Source organism: Lontra canadensis, unplaced genomic scaffold (assembly GCF_010015895.1).
Source record: "Lontra canadensis isolate GAN:19392208 unplaced genomic scaffold, GSC_riverotter_1.0 scaffold50, whole genome shotgun sequence".
NCBI lineage: Eukaryota > Metazoa > Chordata > Mammalia > Carnivora > Mustelidae > Lontra > Lontra canadensis.
In genome coordinates this window covers 4354518-4360650 of record NW_022631044.1, presented here as the reverse complement: position 1 = coordinate 4360650, position 6133 = coordinate 4354518, and positions in this window count along the sequence as shown.

Genomic DNA, 6133 nt, shown 5'->3' with positions numbered 1-6133 from the left:
AACTTGTTGGAACAAGCTGAAGATTGAAGATACCCTTGGTGTCAATGACTGGGATGCAGATATAGAAACTGTGTGTCCCCAGCCCCACAAGTCTGGGGGAAAGTCTGGTTCACAGCCTCAGTTGCACTTGGTACTTTTCAGCTGCGCACAGACCTTCCAGGATGGGAGCTCTGGTCCTCTTCTCTGGGCCCCTGTGTACTTTGAAGATGCTGTGGGAGATGACTCACGTGGACTCATGGAAACGGCCTGTCAGTTACTGTGGGCCTCCTCTGTTGGTCTTCTTAGAGTCTCTCCTGCAACCCCTGAGGCCACCGCAGCGGGCAATGCCCGGTATGTCTGCTGCATCAAGGCTGGGGATGCCTGACATCAAGGACACTGCCTTCAGCTCTGTAAGCATGTCGCCTGTGGCAGAGCCCAGCTGAGAGTGGTGCTGTCGCCTGAAATCCTGAAAAGCTGTGCTCGGTCTTCTGGAACCTTCTGTGTACTAAAGCTACACCAAAGCAGTGGGTACTCTGGCATTTGTTAATGCCATTCCTCTGTTATTTGGACACCAAAGCTACACCATAAAATCTCCAACACGCTTTCCCTATAACTACTGAGATATTTATGGCTGTTATTAGACATGCCTTTGTTAACCGTTTGACAGTATATTCCTCAGCACCTAGATCATCACAGGACTTCACCCATTTTCAGCCTAATAAAAGTTCCATGTTTGCTATATAAAAATTAGCACATAAAGTTTCCAACTGGTTTGCGTCCTGCTTTTTCCACTTATTCCTATTGAATCCCATTCATTTAATTCTACATATGCTTCATAAATCAGTTAACCGTGCTTTTATTCTTGCATATTTGGATACCCCCAACTTCTCATTACTATAAACCATATCGCAAAGAATGATGCACTGCATTAAATTCTTAAATTTAACCAAGGCACACTCTTTAAAAAGAGGTCTTCTCTACCTCCATAATCCTCAGAGGGGGAGGAAGAACCGGCAAAACAGTACACCTACAGTAGTAACCACCACAGTGGCTCAGTGGCTTAACAAAACAAAACTTTAAGAAAAAACCCAAAACCAGTTCCCACCACAAAAACAGTTCTTACTGATTTAAAGCCTTTCCTTTTTTATATAGAGGTATAATTAACATATAACATTATATTAGTTTCAGGTGTACAACATAATTCAATATTTGTACATTTTGAGAAATGATCACCACAATAAGTCTAGTAACATCCATTACCATATATAGTTACAAAACCTTTTTATCCTCATCATGAGAACTTTGAACATTTATTCTCTTAACAACTTTCAACTATGCAATACAGTAGTATATAGTCTCCATGCTGTGTATTAGATCCCCAGGGCTTATTATTATTATTTTTTAATAACTGGAAGTTTGTGTCTTTTGATTTCTTTCCCCCATTTCACACCACCCAGCACTCACACTTCTGGCAACCATCAGTCTGTTTTCTGTATCTATGAGATTGGCTTTTGTTTTGTCTTCTTAGATTCTGTATGTAAGTGAGATCATATGGCACTTGTCTTTCTCTGATTTATTTCACTTAGCATAATACCCTCGAAGTCTATTCATGTAGTCACAAATAGCAAGTTTTCATTCTTTTTTATGGCTGAATAGTTTTTCACTGTATATGTATATGTACACCATACCTTCTTTATCTGTTCATCTGTTGACAGACACTTAGGTTGTTTCCATATTTTAGCTATTGTAAACAATTCTGGAGTGAATACAGGATGCAAATACCTTTTCAAGTTAGTGAATTGTTCTGCACAAATGGAATGTGGACATAACTATATGGAAATTGTTGCATTGGAATCTCCATCTGCACATTATGGAAATGAAGAAGATGGAGATGAATGAACCAATACCTGTACATTATTATCAACTAAAGTTCATACTTCTTAAGATTTACTCAGGCTTTTCATAATGGGCTTTCTCTGTTCTGGGATCTCAGCCAGCAGCTCACATTACATTTAGTTGTCATGTCTCTTAGCCATGATAGTTGCTCTGACTTTCCTTGTTTTTGATGACCTTGACAGTTTTAAAGAGTGCTGGCCAAGTTTAGTAGAATGTCCCACAACTGAGGTTTGTCTAATGTTTTTCCCATGATTAGGTATCACGGGTACATAGAACATGACTTATCACTGTTGTTTTTTACTTTCATCATCTCTCCACCATAAAATTACTCTTTTTCCCTCTTTCCATACTGTACTCTTTGAAAGGAAGTCACTGTAAGCAGCTCACAATTAAGGAGTAGAGAAATATGCTCTATCTCTTTGAGGAGATAGTATTTACATAAATTATTTGGAATTCTTGGAATAGATTCATCTATTCTTCCTCATTTATTTATTTATTTATTCATTTACTTACCTATTTTATACCTTGAGAGAGACATATATATATCTCTCTCAAGGTATAAAATAGGTAAGTTTTGAGATATATATATGTATGTATGTGTGTGTGTATATATATATGTATATATATATATATGTATACATATATACTTATATATACACATATCCAAATACTACTTTACTTATTTTGTTGCTCAAATTGTTCCGGCTTTGGCCATTGGAATCTCTTTCCATTGGCTCCTGTGTCCCTTTGACATAACCCATCATTGTGGTTTTACTTTCTGTTCTTTAATTAAAAAGATTTTTTTCAGCACTTCCTTACTTTCTGGCACCACAAGATGCTTCAGGCTCATCTTGTGTATTTCCTTCTCCAGTTCTAGAATCATCTATTTCTCCAAGGAGCCCAGTTCATTTTATTGGAGAATAGTATATCAAAATCTGGACACTGTCTGTCTCAGTCAGTTTAGGAAGCTATAACAAACAACCACAGATTGGGTGGCTTATAAACAACAGAAATTTCTCACAGCTCTTGGGGCCGAATGTCTAAGATCGCTATGCCAGCACGGTTGGGTTCCTGTGAGAGCCTTCTCTGGGCTGCAGATGGCCATCTTCTCATTTTATCCTCACATGGCTGGAGAGAGAGAAAGCAAGCTCTTTTTGTTTTTTATAAACACAGTAATCCCCTTCATAGGGGCACCACCCTCATGACCTAATTATCTTTTAAAGGCCCCACTTCCTAATACGGTCACACTGGAGACTAGGATTTCAACATATGAATTTTGGGGAATACAAACATTTGGTCCATACCATTATGCCCATTGCTACTGGGGTGTTGCTGCTTCTAGTCTTTCTTAGCTGACAATGCAAGGAAATGTCCGTGTGGAAATACTTTTTTTGAAGCAAATAGATATAGGTATGTTCACACTTTCATATTTCTTTTATCATTTCCACACAAATTTTGTGTATGTGAGTCTGTTGTGAGAGAGTTGCTCAATATGTGGTCTTCATTCCCCATCTTGAACTGAAGGCCCACTGGGCACCAAAGAGATATTTTCTAGTGGGTTTAAATGAGTTAACAACTTAAGACTCTCCTTTTCTTGGGAGATAATTCCCCATGGATCTCTTATGTTTCTCTACAACTTGCAACAAGAGGCACTACCTTTTCATGGAAGTTTGTATAGTGAACCATAACCTTGAAAGATAGAGAGTATATTCCTCTAGAGCCAAGGGCAGATTTGCTCAGTATAACTGAGATAACTTGGTAACCTACTGAATGCATAATAATCCAATTATTATTAATCCTTAATAATAATCCAATTATTATTAATCCAATAAGGGATTAATCTCCAAAATATGTAAGTAGCTTACACAATTCAATAGCAAAAGAATAAACAATTTGATTAAAAATGGACAAAAGATATGACTAGACATTTTTCCAAAGAAAACATGCAGATGACCAGCAGATACCTGAATAGATGTCCCATGTCACTAACCATCAGGGAAATGCAAATCAAAATCACAATGAGATATAACTTCATACCTGTTAAAATGGCTATTATCAAAAAGATAATAAACAAGTGTTGGCAAGGATGTAGAGAAAAGGGGATGTGCACTGTAGGTGGGAATGTAAATTGGTGTGGCCACTATGGAAAACAGTATGGTGTTTCCTCAAAAAACTAAAAATGGAACTACCATACAATCCAGCAATTCCACTTCTGGATATTTATCCAAAGAAAATGAAACTACCGATTTGAAAAGGTATCTACATCCTCATGTTCATTGTAGCATTATTTATAATAACCTAAACATAGGAACAACCTAAATGCTCACTGATGGATGAAAGAATAAAGAAAATGTAATATACAGGTAGAGTGGAATATTATTCAGTCATAAAAAATGAAATTCTTGCCATTTGCCACAACGTATGCTAAGTGAAGTAAATCAGACAGAAAATGATAAATGCCAATCTAAAAAAAAAATCTAACTACCAACCTAAGAAAATCCCCCACAAGACAAAACAAAGAGACTGAGCTCATGGATATAGAGAACAAATTGGTGGTTGCCTGGAGCAGGGTTAGGGGTAGGTGAAATGGGCGAAAGTCTCAAAAGGTACGAATTTCTAGTTATAAAATGAGTAAATCATGCAAATGTAGCACACAGCATGGTGGTTAAAATTGATAATACTGTACTGCATATTTGAAAGTAGTTGGGAGAGTGGATCTTGAAAATTTTTGTCAAAAGGAAAAAGTTTGTTACTATGTAAGGTGACCAATACTAACTGAATTTATCATAGTGATCATTTTATATGGAGTAAAGAAATGTTAAAATCAATTTACAAATAGGCAAAAACATGGCTTGTTTTGGGGGGGGTAGGATGGGGTGGTGGAGTGGAATAGAGTCTATTGAAGAAGAAAATAGAATATATATATATATATATATATATAATAGAATGTATTTGTATATTTATGGACAAAAGTTATTTGTATTGCTATCAATTATCCACAATTTATAGAGTTGTAAAATAATTCAAATACAAGGAAAAGCACAAATTCCATAGAATCAGATAACCTGGAATGGTGTGCTGTAAATGATGCATAGTTTTCCACTGGAGACATGCAGTAGTCTTTTTTTTTTTTTTTTTTTTGCTTATTCCAAAGACTTAAATTTTCCTTACATAGATACAATGTCCTCTAAGTATGTTTCCAAGGTATTAGTCACATGTGAGAATTAAAAGGAGGACAGAAAGTGATTTTTAAAAGTTAGCTCAGACACACATACATGTAAAAGATATTGGAAGAGGTTGTAATTATTTGATCTGGGAATGAAATCTGACAACTGAAGAGCATTTGCTCAAACTGGTAGGCGAAGAAAGTCCTAAATAAAAGGTCATTAATTCTGACAGTTCCTCAACTGACCACTAGGTGTTGCTAACCAGGCATGATGATCTGCGGCAGGAGGAGGAGAAGCAGGAGAGGGGGCCTCCAACCCATCCGAGGTACATTCAACTGATCAACAAATTTGGGGTGCTCTTGGTGGCAAGACATTTTTACCTAGTCCAGCACTTGGCTCATGGTAACCATTAAACACATATTTCTTGAAATGAATTGTTCAGGATGCAGAGGTGATTTTACATTGTGGGCATCTGAATGATAGGACATTTCCTATGTAAGCGTTCTTCAAGCCCTCTCACCATACTAGGCAAATGGAGAAAACATCATAAATTAGAAGTCACTTGATGAATTAAACAAAAGGAGATCAATATAGCCATGACATCAGACTTGGTAAATCCGTGAACTATTTCCATCGCCTGTACAAACACAACTGTACCAAAATACTTGTTGAAATGCAGATGTGGCAAATCATCCCTTTATTGTTTCTGTTTCACTCCAGTGCCATCAAATGTTGATTCTTCCACTCCTCCTCCCCCCAGTTTTTGAGTAACTTTGGTGCAATGACAAATGGATGGCAAGCCATCTATGATTCTCCATAATCTACATTAGTGAAAAGTGAGAAACAGAGGCAGCAAACACTGGCTATATATGGAGCTGGAAGGAAGGAGGAGAGTGAATCAGGAGGCTCTTAGAAAACCCCAAGAGCAGATCTTCTTCCCCCTCCCAACTCCCTTGTTCCTCAGATGCCTTCTGTGGACATCAGTTGGTGTTGCCTGCGGAAGGACCTTTCACCCTTCTACTGTTAATAGCACCCAGGGATGAGCCCCTGCACAATTGGATGCTGTCCCAAAGGGCAGTCAGTTCGCAGGC